The following is a 12,592-nucleotide window of genomic DNA, read 5'->3' as shown; positions in this document are numbered from 1 at the left end:
GTTTTTAAATAAGTATCTTCAGCATGTATTGTCCTTTCTGATTGGCTGTTAAATAACAAATACCAGAAGGGCCTTGTTGCCACAGCCCCCGCCATTTTCTCCACTATACTATCCCCCCATAACACATCCAAGTACAGACAATACCATATAGTCTAATAACACCCAATAGCCAAGGCCTTCCCACTTTACTAATTTATTTAAATATTGTTTAAAAAATATTTTTAATCTTCAAAATATCCCATATAAGCAAACAATTAAATAAAACAAACCGGTCAGTAAAAGTAAAGGTATATCACATGACTACAAATAAGCCTAAAAAATTTAAAATGTAAATTAGTGGTTTTTATAATGGGGTTAATATAATGGCCATTCCATGGGTCTGCAGTATATATATATAAAAAATGGGTCCTTATTGTTTTTGGTGACCCAATTAGTAAATAATCAAATTCATATTTAAAAAAGGTGTGTTCTGCCACCAAAAATTTACCTGTACTAAAATAGTCCCAGTAATTAATAACCTAATCTATACCATATTGCAATATACCCCTCCTGTGCTATTCATGTCAATGCTTCTTAAAAATATTTTAAACTATATAAACAACAAATGTGGTATGGTACTTTACTAAAAGAAATGTGTTAAAGTAATAGTAATTAATGCTATATTAAAAATGATAAAATTTACCCTTGCCCTATTTAGCTTTCAGGTCACGTATATCTATCCCAACTGCTCCAAAAAAGCTGCCATTCGGTTAGCAGAGCAAAGCGCCCATGTCTCCTCTAAAAAAATATTTGGTCAAACACCTGTCAAGTGGGGCCAATCGTGCAGCAGCAATTGAAAACATTTATAAAAGCCAACAACATAATAAAAAATCAGGGCAGCTAAAAAAGGCCACTAGTCTTATTGCTAAAGCACAGTTAACCCAAGTGCAAGCTGAAATGGGTAAATTACATGTTATCTCTGCCCTTAGGTTAATAACCCAAAAGCTGTTAATAAAAATGGTATTAAATATCACTAAGGCAAAAAAAATTGCAGTAAAATCTGGCATGTTCCAAATTTCCTAAATAACCAGCTAACGGCCATTCACAGTGACCTTAAGCACCAGGCCTGGCCCACTGCCCTTACTAGTGCTTCCAAAGTGCCATCTGATCTGTGGCCGTAAAAACAAACTTAAACGTTTTCAGGGTAAAGTTGCAGGCACTCGCAGTGCTCCTTCCAAGCCTACGGGCCGGTGAAAGGGGTGTGGGCTCCCACATACCAAAAAAAAATGCATAGAACATGAAACAATTCACGGTAATATTAAAAAAATTAATTCCCCTGGTATGCCTAGCCAATTTATAGTCAGTGCTCCTAAAATAACACCCAATGTTTACATAAAAATAAAAAGCCAATAAACATTTTTGGCCTTTAAAGCCCCCACAGCCTCAGTGCGTACAAAAGCTAAAGCCAAAATAAAATTTGTCACTGTTTCTAACAGCATTTGTTAAAAAAGTAGAAAACAAACACCGACCCTAACAAAACACCTGCTCTTCCAAGCTAGTTACAGCTGTGTAAACGTTAAGGTCACCATTTGCAAAACATACATTTTAATTTCACGATTGCTGCAAAAAATCCTTATCTATTGGCCTGCAAATAAAATCCTATAATTAATCTTAGGCTTCAAATACCCTTTAATTAAACCACCTTAATACCCGACCAATTCCAAAACCTACACTTACTCCTACCAAAGGTTCAAAAAATCTCTAAATTACAAGGCCAAATCTATGTGCTTCAAAATATATATCAAACTAAAAAACATGCCTTTCATACCATCTATAAAGCATTTAACTTATGGACTAATTATAATATATTTTGCTATGTAACTAAGGCTACAAAATAACTCCAGCATATTATTACACTAAACACATTAATGTTTGTATTGTTTTTGTTTAATTAAAAAATATGTTATTGTTGTTATAAAAAACAGAACAACAAAAATACTTTTCATGTTCATACTAATTATGCATTATCATTACATCCAACCAAAAGTTATGGGGCCGATCCTTTTAATCTAATATCAAAAATACAAGCTCAAATAAAAGTTTAAAAATGATGGTTGTGCTAAAAGCACTGAAGAGGGGAGTGTGAAAGTAAAAAAGGGCATTTAAGTGCAGCCATCTTAGTTCTGTTAAAAAAAAAAAAAGCAAAAGTCAGGCTAACTCTAACCCCTAAGAACTCAAAACTTCTAAAGTCAAAACAGGTGTAAGTGTACAAAAATTGCAAAGCAAAAACCTTGCCTTAAAATAACAATAAAATGTAATTGTAGCAAAAACATGTTAAAAACAAATAAAATATAAAAAATGTATAGACAAAGCAGAGCTTTATGTAATAAAAAGGTATAAATACTTGCTTTACATTGTTTATACTTTAAAAATTTGCATAAAAACAGACACCCTGTCCAAACGGCTGTCTTCCTTCTTGCAATTGCCTAAAAATAAAACTGTCTCTAACTTGTTGCATCCAAACTAAAAGTAAGAACTTGTCTTCTTCCACAGTATCCATTTGTTCTTGTGTCCACATTGGTACTGAGCTTAAAGAATTCCTCTCCCTCCATGGTATTTATCCCTCTGATGTATTTATAGAGAGCAATCACATGTTCCCTCAGCCTTCTTTTGGTCAGGCTAAAGAAGCCAAGCTCCTTGAGTCTCCTTTCATAAGACAGGTTTTCCATTTCTCGGAGCATCCTAGTAGCTCTTCTCTGTACCTGTTCCTGTATCCTTCTTAAACATGGGAGACCAGAACTGCACACAGTCTTCCAGATGAGGTCTCACCAGTGCCTTGTAGAACGGTACTAACACCTCCTTATCGCTACTGGAAATACCTCGCCTGATGCATGCCAAAACCACATTAGCTTTCTTCACGGCCACATCACATTGGTGGCCCATAGTCACCTTGCGGTCAACCAATCCTCCAAGGTCCTTCTCCTCCTCTGTTACTTCCAATTGATGCATCTCCAGCTTACAACTAAAATTCTTGTTATTAATCCCTAAATGCAGGACCTTACACTTCTCACAATTAATTTTCAACCTATTACAATTACTCCAGTTTACAAGGTCATTCAGGTCTTCCTGTATGATATCCCGGTCCTTCTCTGAATTGGCAATACTTCCCAGCTTTGTGTCATACACAAACATTATTAGTGTACACTCACTTTTTGTGCCGAGGTCAGTAATAAAAAGATTAAATAAGATTGGTCCCAAAACCGATCCCTGAGGAACTCCACTGGTAACCTCCCTCCAGCCTGACAGTTCACCTTTCAGTAGGACCCTCTGTCATAATTAGTATTCTTGAACTAATAATTCCCCATGTAGCACCGTAACAAACGCTTTACTGAAATCTAGCTAAATTAGATCCACTGTGTTTCCTTTGTCTAAAAAATCTGTTACTGTCTCAAGGAAGGAGATCAGGTTGGTCTGGCACGATCTACCTTTTGTAAAACCATGTTGTATTTTGTCCCATTTACCATTGACCTCAATGTCCTTAACCACTTTCTCCTTCAAAATTTTTTCTATACTACACATGTCAAACTAACAGGCCTGTAGTTACCCTGATCACTTGTTTTCCTTTCTTAAAAATAGGAACTATGTTAGCAATTCTCCAGTCATGTGGTACAACCCCTGCGTTTACAAATTCATTAAAAATTCTTGCTAATGGACTTGCAATTTCATGTGCCAATTCCTTTAATATTCTTGGATGAAGATTATCTGGGCCCCCCATTTAGTCCCATTCAGCTGTACAAGTTTGGCTTCTATCTCGGATATGGTAATCTCTACCTCCATAGCCTCATTCCCATTTGTCATGCTACCATTACCCTAAGATCCTCATTAGCCTCATTAAAGACAAAGGCAAAGTATTTGTTTAGATATTGGGCCATGCCTAGATATTCTATGATTCTATGATTATTCTTAACTTCCACTCAGTCCTCAGTGTTTAACTGTCCCACTTCTTCTTTCTTTGTTTTCTTCTTATTTATATGGCTATAGAACCTTTTACTATTTGTTTTAATTCCCTTTGCAAGCTCCAACTCTACATGGCTTTTAGCCTTTCTCACTTTATCCCGACATGTTCTAACCTCAATAAGGTAGCTTTCCTTGCTGATCCCTCCCATCTTCCACTCCCTGTATACTTTCTGCTTTGTCTTAATCACCTCTCTGAGATGCTTGCTCATCCAGCTTGGTCTACAAGTCCTGCCTATGAATTTTTTCCCCTTTCTTGGGATGCAGGCTTCTGACAGCTTCTGCAACTTTGACTTGCAGGAATCCCAGGCCTCCTCTGCCTTTAGATCCATAAGTTCTTCAGTCCAATCCACTTCCCTAACTAATGTCCTTAATTTTTTTAAAGTTAGCCCTTTCGAAATCAAAAACCCTACTCACAGATCTATTTTTTGTTATCCTTCCCTTCAGGTTAAGGTGAATTAGCTCATGATCACTGGAACCAAGGGTGTCCCCTACAACCATTTCTTCTAGGAGGTTCTCACAACTTACCAAAACCAAATCTAAAATGACATCCCCAGTTGTTGGTTCAGCAACTACTTGATGAAGGAATTCATCAGCTATCGCATCTATTAAAATCTGAGCCCTATTATTATTACTAGCACTTGTCCTCCAGTCTATATCTGGGAAGTTAAAGTCTCCCATGAGCGCACAGTTCCCATGAGTATTTACTTCATTAAACACATTAAAGAGGTCTCTATCCATAGTGTGGAAGAAAACATGAGTTTTTCATTGTGTCCTCCACCGCTTGGGTCACCACCACTGCTGCCTCTGTGTCTGTCTTTGCCTTCTCACCTCAGTCCTTCTCCTCCAGCAGAACTCCCCCTCAACCTCCCTTGTCTCCAGCTCTGTTGGCTGGCTCCTGTGCCACTGCAGCCACCTACACTCCTTCCGGCCAGATGAGGGATTTCAAAACGTTCTGAAGAGTGCGCAGAAATGGGTAGAGGAGCTTCCCACGGAAGCTATTTCCCCACCCATTCAAGAATACAAGAGTCACTGAAGAAGACGACATTTTGTATATGAGGCACAGGAGAATCTCATAAGAGACCCCAAACAACAATTCAAAGTTGAATTCTTTCACCGGGTGCTAGACTGTGCGATACAATCAGTTGCAGAACGTTTCATGCAGCTCAAGGATCACAGCAGCATATTTGGGATGTTGTAGGATGTTCCCAAACTCCTCACTGTACCTGAAGAAGACCTAAACCAGCAATGCAGGGCACTAGAGACTGTGTTGACACATGATGACATGTGCGAAATTGATGCAAGTGATTTAGGTGATGAACTGAAAGCCCTTTTCAGATACGTTCAACAGGATCAACTCCAAAGGCTGTTCTGGAATATATGTGCACAAATAAGATGACCACCCTCTTTCCAAATTATTTTGTTGCTCTGCGCATACTTCTAACGCTTCCTGTAACAGCTGCCAGTGGAGAACACAGCTTCTCCAAGCTGAAATTAGTAAAAACACATCTACACTGCACAATGACCCAGGAGAGGCTAGTCGGCCTTGCAACCATCTCAATAGAGTATGAGTTGGCCCACACTGTGGACCTTCAGGAAGCAGAAGCAGTTCAAATCTCTGCAACATGGAAGGCATGGAAAGCACCACTTTGATTATTCAAACATCAAAAGGCCAGTGTTAACTTTCAAACGCCTGAACAGCAAATGTGACGTTTCTTGTCTGCATAGTAAAGCGTACTTACAATTTTTGAACACGGCATTTAAAGTTGTTAGTTCTCCTTTACTGGGGTAGGTAGCAGAGCAGTACCATGGAAGAACAGGAAGTAGGCAGAATTGAGACCTTTCAAAGTTTTGGCCCAAGCAAGGGGGCATGGGGGCGTCATTTGAGCTCCCCGTCTGATACGGTGACCTATACAGCAAATGTGAAAAATCAGGACAGAGGGTGGGGGGTAATAGGAGCCCCTATAAGAAAAAGACCCAAAAGTTGGGACTGGCCCTATAAAGTTGGGACATCTGGTCACCCTAATGCCTGAGGTGCCAAAATGTTGTGGGCCGGCCCTGGCGGCAGGTGCAGTGTATTGAATAAAACAAACACATACAAAACAGGATGTGATTGAAGAGAATTAGTCATTAAATAACTTATTTCTCTTCTGTTTATCTTGATGGAGGTATTAAATCAGGAATCACAGACTCTGCGAGCCCCAAAGCTGTGGGAGAAAGGTGGCATAAATCCCGAGTTAGAATTAGACTTTCAACAAACCAGAGAGCCGGAGGAGACAAACCTTCCCCAAGACAATGTCCTCTTATCGCCCTTTGTTCTGTAGTGGCAGTGAACATGGTTAGAAGAGATTGGCGCTGCCAGGTGTGAATGGGGCTTGTGAGAGTGAAGTATTTTCATTGTATTCTGCAGATAATATTGCTCAGATTCAAAAGGAGATGCCGAGTTAACTTGAGCTACACCTTATGCATTGCCCTAACTCGACTCCTGTCCACACAGAAAAACCCTTAAGATGTGGTGCTTATAATTCAAGTGAGCTGGCCCCTCGGGGCACAGGCTAAAGCCTAAGTTAGCACAACTCACCAGCTAACATGATCTTTCTGTAGTATGGATGCAAGCTAGCTGCACTTGAGTGCTTCTAATTCTCCAATGCCTCCCCACTCTTCCCCCTGTGTCCCAAGAAAGGATAGACAAGTTCTCCCACCATCCACTGGGAAAGAATCCATAGAGTGGCTCAGCTCACTGCTGTGCAAAGAGCCTTGGGATGAGCTCCTAAAAGTCTTAGTGCCCCACCTGAGTGAGTGCAATGCCAGTTTGGACACAGCAGGACCTTTGTTTATTCACAGTATGGCTCTTCTCATGTGAGAGAGGCTGACTCAAGCCCAGTAATTGAGTGTAGAAAACTAGAGTTAACTCTGCAGTGAAGACAAAGCCTCAGCTCTTTCGGCTGACAGGGATCTATTCTACCACAGTGGTTCTCAACTGGGGGGTCTGTGGCCCTGTCGGGTGGGTGGGGGTGTCACAAGCAGGCTTCAGAGGATCTGCCCAAATAAACCAGAGAGCATGGCTGGCCTTAGACTCGGAGGCTTCTCTATCAAGCCTTAAAACCCACAGATTGTGTTAATCACTCTTATTGATGGACCTGGCGATTCCACAGGCTACTGCCCACTACCTCTAACCGTAACACAAACTTTAACTGTGACATCAGCAACATTAACATAAGCTTTCTAGAAATGTGAAGATACGTGATCTATTCTTTTCGTGTGGGGGAAGTATGAATTCAGAGTTAAGGTTTTGTGTTGCAGTTCAAGCTAAAGGCATTTTTTGTGTGTACTGTATTTCTTTATAGTGTTGCCTCTCGGCCCAAGTGCTTAGCAGTATTCGGGGCCTCTCCAGGTTGTTTCCATTAAGAGGAGAAATTGATTATAAATGTCCCATATTTCTTAGTACAATCTTGTTTACTTCAGAAGAAGGTGCACACAGCTCTGTTTCCCTGAACACAGTAGAAATGCAAACTTGCTTGTAGCCAGTCCTGTGCCCTAACAAAGGGCTTTTTCTTGGCTTCCTCCACAGCCACATTACCAAGGCTTCTCTGGGTTTCTGCTGGCTTCCTTATTCCTTTCGATAGTTATCTGCAACATAAATCCATTCCCCAGCCCCTGCATTTTTGCAATCAGTCCTAGGGTTCTCCTCAGCCTGCTTGTCTCACCTTCTACTCAGGCCTTGCCATGCTGGTCCATGCCTTGGGTGGTGGGTTCTGTTGTTTTTGCTCCCACTAAACCATGGGGTATTTAATTGCTCCCATATTTAGCCTAACTGAAAGGGTGCTTTGTCCACACCTGAACTTCAAAGGTGGCTTATCAATGGACAGGATTTATTTGACCTCCTCGTAGGAGGTGGAGAGAAGAAGCAACTGCAATCATAGGTGGGGAGGGAGAAAGAGCACAGATCCTAGCTCAGCTGCAAAGGCCTCCTTTGCCTTTCACAAAGATCATCAGTGACGGGGATCCACAGTGATTGAACTAAGGATCTCTTGTACCATGGGCCAATCATCAGGGAGAGAACTCCTGACTAAGGATGCATGACATTAATGGTGGGGGCATTTACAGAGGTTATAGCTGCCCCCACCATTCCTTCTCTCCCATGGTCCTCCCAGATATTCCTGCTCCCCCAGTCCTTCCATAGCAGAGGCCAGAAGGGCCTCTCCTTGCCCCCCAATAACCTCCCTTTGCAGCTGGGGAGGTATCCCATCAGCACTGGCCCCTCAGAGCAGGACATCCCTGCCCGCAAACCGCAGGAGAAGCTCTCTAGAAGCAGAACTGGCATCTGAGCGCTAGAAACCGCTTCAGGGACAAGTTTCCTCTCTCTCAATTTGACAAGGGGGCAGGAAGAAGAGGCATAAATCCCTGGAGCTGCGTCGAGAGCTGGAGGAAAGGACTGTGTGTCCATGGCTGAAGGTGGGAGGGGAATGGATGGAGATGTGGTTCTCTGCTCTCTCACACGGAACGTGTCAGCCAGCACAGCTGAGCCATCGTGGGGTTCTGTTAATTTTCTGCTGTTAGATGCCTGCCCTAAATTACTGCCTCCCATCTGAATGAAGGCAAAGCAAGAGGGGCACTGTGCCCTCACCCTTGTCTGGACTTAGGGGATGTCTTCACCACCAAGCATGGCAACGCTTTAACGTGGCTGTGTAGTCGCAGCACCAGCGCTGGGAAAGAGCTCTCCCAGTGCTGCAAAAAAAACCCACCCTGACCAGGGGAGTAGCTGCCAGTGCTGGGAGCATTTCCCCACCCTCGTCTCCCACCCAGCTACCAAGTGGTGGGAACTTTTACCAGCAGCGGAGGGTGGGGAACCCTGGTGGGCCAGCTTATATTCCATCTTAGTTCTGTTGAAGACTTGCCATTTTTAGGTCTGTAATCAAGTGACCAGAGAGATTGAAGTGTTCTCCAACCAGTTTTTGAATGTTATAATTCTTGACATCTGATTTGTGTCCATTTATTCTTTTACGTAGAGACTGTCCAGTTTGGCCAATGTACACGGCAGAGGGGCATTGCTGGCACATGATGGCATATATCACATTGGTAGATGTGCAGATAAACGAGCCTCTGATAGTGTGGCTGATGTGATTAGGCCCTATGATGGTGTCCCCTGAATAGATATGTGGACACAGTTGGCAACGGGCTTTGTTGCAAGGATAGGTTCCTGGGTTAGTGGTTCTGTGGTGTGGTGTGTGGTTGCTGGTGAGTATTTGCCTCAGTCTGGGGGGCTGTCTGTAGGCAAGGAGTGGCCTGTCTCCCAAGATTTGTGAGAGTGATAGGTCGTCCCTCAGGATAGTTGTAGATCCTTGATGATGCGTTGGAGAGGTTTTAGTTGGGGGCTGAAGATGATGGCTAGTGGCGTTCTGTTATTTTCCTCATTGGGCCTGTCCTGTAGTAGGTGAATTCTGGGTACTCTTCTGTCTCTGTCAATTTCTTTCTTCCCTTCAGCAGGTGGGTATTGTAGTTGTAAGAATGCTTGATAGAGATCTTGTAGGTGTTTGTCCCTGTCTGAGGGTTTGGAGCAAATACAGTTGTATCGCAGAGTTTGGCTGTAGACAATGGATCGTGTGGTGTGGTCTGGGTGAAAGCTGGAGGCATGTAGGTAGGAGCGGTCAGTAGGTTTCCGGTATAGGGTGGTGTTTATGTGACCATCGCTTATTAGCACCGTAGTGTCCAGGAAGTAGATCTCTTGTGTGGACTGGTCCAGGCTGAGGTTGATGGTGGGATGGAAATTGTTGAAATCATGGTGGAATTCCTCAAGGGCTACTTTTCCATGGGTCCAGATGATGAAGATGTCATCAATAGAGCGCAAGTAAAGTAGGGGCAATAGGGGACGAGAGCTGAGGAAACGTTGTACTAAGTCAGCCATAAAAATGTTTGCATACTGAGGGGCCATGCGGGTACCCATAGCAGTGCTGCTGATCTGAAGGTATACATTGTCCCCAAATGTGAAATAGTTATGGGTGAGGACAAAGTCACGAAGTTCAGCCACCAGGTTTGCCGTGACATTATCAGGGATAGTGTTCTTGACGGCTTGTAGTCCATCTTTGTGTGGAATGTTGGTGTAGAGGGCTTCTACATCCATAGTGGCCAGGATGGTGTTTTCAGGAAGATCACCGATGGATTGTAGTTTCCTCAGGAAGTCAGTGGTGTCTCGAAGATAGCTGGGAGTGCTGGTAGCGTAGGGCCTGAGGAGGGAGTCTACATAGCCAGACAATCCTGCTGTCAGGGTGCCAATGCCTCAGATGATGTGACGTCCAGGATTTCCAGGGTTATGGATCTTGGGTAGCAAACAGAATACCCCTGGTCGGGGTTCCAGGGGTGTGTCTGTGCGGATTTGTACTTGTGCTTTTTCAAGGAATTTCTTGAGCAAATGGTGAAGTTTCTTTTGATAACTCCCAGTGGGATCAGAGGGTAATGGCTCGTAGAAAGTGGTGTTAGAGAGCTGCCGGGCAGCCTCTTGTTCATATTCTTACGTATTCATGATGACAACAGCACCTCATTTGTCAGCCTTTTTGATTATGATGTCAGGGTTGTTTCTGAGGCTGTGGATGGCATTGTGTTCTGCACAGCTGAGGTTATGGGGCAAGTGATGCTGCTTTTCAACAATTTCAGCCCATGCACGTCGGCGGAAGCACTCTGTGTAGAAGTCCAGTCTGTTGTTTCGACCTTCAGGAGGAGTCCACCTAGAATCCTTCTTTTTGTAGTGTTGGTAGGAAGGTCTCTGTGGATTAGTATGTTGTTCAGAGGTGTGTTGGAAATATTCCTTGAGTCGGAGACGTTGAAAATAGGATTCTAGGTCACCGCAGAACTGTATCATGTTCATGGGGGTGGAGGAGCAGAAGGAGAGGCCCCGAGATAGGACAGATTCTTCTGCTGGGCTAAGAGTATAATTGGATAGATTAACAATATTGCTGGGTGGGTTAAGGGAACCATTGCTGTGGCCCCTTGTAGCATGTAGAAGTTTAGATAGTTTAGTGTCTTTTTTCTTCTGTAGAGAAGCAAAGTGTGTGTTGTAAATGGCTTGTCTAGTTTTTGTAAAGTCCAGCCACGAGGAAGTTTGTGTGGAGGGTTATTTTTTTATGAGAGTATCCAGTTTTGAGAGCTCATTCTTAATCTTTCCCCGTTTGCTGTAGAGGATGTTGATCAGGTGCTTCCACAGTTTCTTTGAGAGCGTGTGGCACAAGCTGTCAGCATAGTCTGTGTGGTATGTAGATTGTAATGGTCAGTCCTTTTGGTATGATGTCCATCTGTCTGCATTTGGAAAGGAAGATGATGTCTGTCTGTATCTGTACGAGTTTTTTCATGAATTTCCGATCTTCCAGTTTTGGACAGTTATCAGCTATCTCAGTCCCGTATATGTCAACATGTGATGGAATCCATTCCAAAGTTAATTTATTGCCTCTCTCTCTGATCCTCCAAACCTCTTTATGCATTGCATTGATGATAGCATTCTGGTTTCTTCTAAAGGAACTGAGGATCGACACCTGTCAACAAAGATCACAACACTGGCCTCTATTTCTGCTCTGTTTATTTCTTGTGGTGCCATGAGTATGTTCTCCACTAGGGTCCTGGATGAAGACATTCTTCATCCACAGCCACCATTCTAAAGGGATTTATTTGATGAACCATCAGTGTACCCATGAATCTGTTTGCCTTGTGACTGATACTGTTCACTGGGCTTTTCTACAATTTTCTTTAGGGTGGCCAACTCCGTATGTTCCTTTGAGCAAGGTTCCCAAAGGGAGAGATATTTATTGAAGTAAATAGAGTGATGTGGAGGGATTAGTGGGTGTACATGTTGCTTCACACACTCGACCCTCATAGCATCCTCAAGTGTTTCTGTTTCTCCAGCAGCCTTTGTGCACTTCTGGAAACAAGAGGATCTTTTCAGCCTTAATTTGGTTTCCCAGTTTCTGAACAGACCTGAACAGTGATGACATTCCGATAGGGAATGAGATAATTTCCATACCAAAATAGCTATTCTTCTCTCTGATTCTCAAGTGGTTGAACATCAAAAACTCTTTTTACAAATTGCTGTTGGAGTGGATCTTACACCTCCAGTTAGTGTGTGAATTGCAGATGACTGCACAACATTGATCTTGGCAAGGTTACTGAGAGCACTGTGTGACCAGACAGGTAAGAGTTATTCAAGTATTGGATGAGATATTGAGCAGCATGTTGTTTTCAGTGTTCAAACATGTGAACCCCAGTTGGTACCTGCAATACATTATAGAAGAGCCAAATCTCTTCTTTGCTTTGTCTGCCAACCTTTTGACCTGTGGTCCAAACATGAGTACAGTGTCAATGTCACTCTAAGGTATAGCAGATTTTTCTCAACAGCAATACCTTCTCCAGCCAGTGTGAAGATTGGACTGTAGTTGAATCTCCTAGAATTATGGTAAAGTAGGTGGACTTTGTTTTTGCTGGATTGAGCTTGAATTTATGTTGCGTTGCCCATCTAGTTATGATTCTAAGTCCTCATTCAATCCATTCTCCATATATCTTTTTCAAGACCCATGGTATGAAGTGCAACATCGTCTGCATAGGTGTATTCAAATCA

Source organism: Eretmochelys imbricata, chromosome 6, assembly GCF_965152235.1.
Source record: "Eretmochelys imbricata isolate rEreImb1 chromosome 6, rEreImb1.hap1, whole genome shotgun sequence".
Taxonomy (NCBI): Eukaryota; Metazoa; Chordata; order Testudines; family Cheloniidae; genus Eretmochelys; species Eretmochelys imbricata.
The sequence above is the reverse complement of the archived record's forward strand: the minus strand, read 5'-3'. Positions refer to the sequence as shown.